This window comes from Asparagus officinalis, chromosome 1, assembly GCF_001876935.1.
Source record: "Asparagus officinalis chromosome 1, Aspof.V1, whole genome shotgun sequence".
In the NCBI taxonomy this organism is placed as follows: Eukaryota; Viridiplantae; Streptophyta; class Magnoliopsida; order Asparagales; family Asparagaceae; genus Asparagus; species Asparagus officinalis.
The window spans coordinates 131,967,888-131,968,609 of NC_033794.1; the positions used below are offsets into that span (position 1 = coordinate 131,967,888).

Genomic DNA, 722 nt, shown 5'->3' on the forward strand with positions numbered 1-722 from the left:
GGCGGATTTTGCTCGGAGTGGGTTCAAGAGCATCAGTGCAGTTGGGAAGCTCTTAGAAATATGAAGCTGTTGCCTAATGGGCCATCGGAGGATTATATTGATAGGTACTTTCTGGAAATCGTTGATGGGTTCCATGACTCAACGGGTCAATTTGTCAAAAAATAATATTCTCTTTCTCTGGTGGTAAAAGAGTCCAAAAAGAATTCACTCAGGGTGTCTACATGTAACAATAAAACTAGAGGGGTAATAAGTTCAAAACAGCCACACCGTCGCGGGTTTTTTGGGGGTGGGGGGGGGGCTTTGGATGGGCGCCTATCCGCAGTAACCCTAAATAAATCATAAAATAAAAATTCAAAGATTCAAAAATGACTTGCTTGTACTACCTTTTATGTTAATGATGACCTTATTCAGTTGCTGCAGAACATCCGTATTGTATTACAGCACTTATTTCTCCCATTGAATCTGTGTTTCATTTGTATTGGATGAGTGGTAAGTTATTTTGAGTGCTGGGGGATCCATTTGATGACCATATTATATAGTGTTATGAAATGGAATAATTTTTATTACTGCAGAAATATAATCATCTCAGAATCAGAGGAAACTGCCTTCATGTTGTGCCATATGTAGGACAAAAGTATTTTAAAAAAAAAATTCCATCCATAGTTCATTATTGTAGACAATTCTGGTAGTTGGTAAGTTTGTTCGTCACAAATGCCTTACCT

At 38.0% G+C, this 722-nt stretch overlaps 1 long non-coding RNA gene across 2 annotated transcripts in view; it reads left to right on the plus strand.

Moving 5' to 3' along the window:
• Positions 1-722, plus strand: part of LOC109827652 — a 17,337-nt gene continuing 16,615 nt past the window's right edge. For both annotated transcript variants that reach the window (XR_002243486.1, XR_002243489.1), the window contains exon 1: positions 1-104. This is a non-coding gene — a long non-coding RNA (uncharacterized LOC109827652). The remainder of the gene's footprint in view (positions 105-722) is intronic.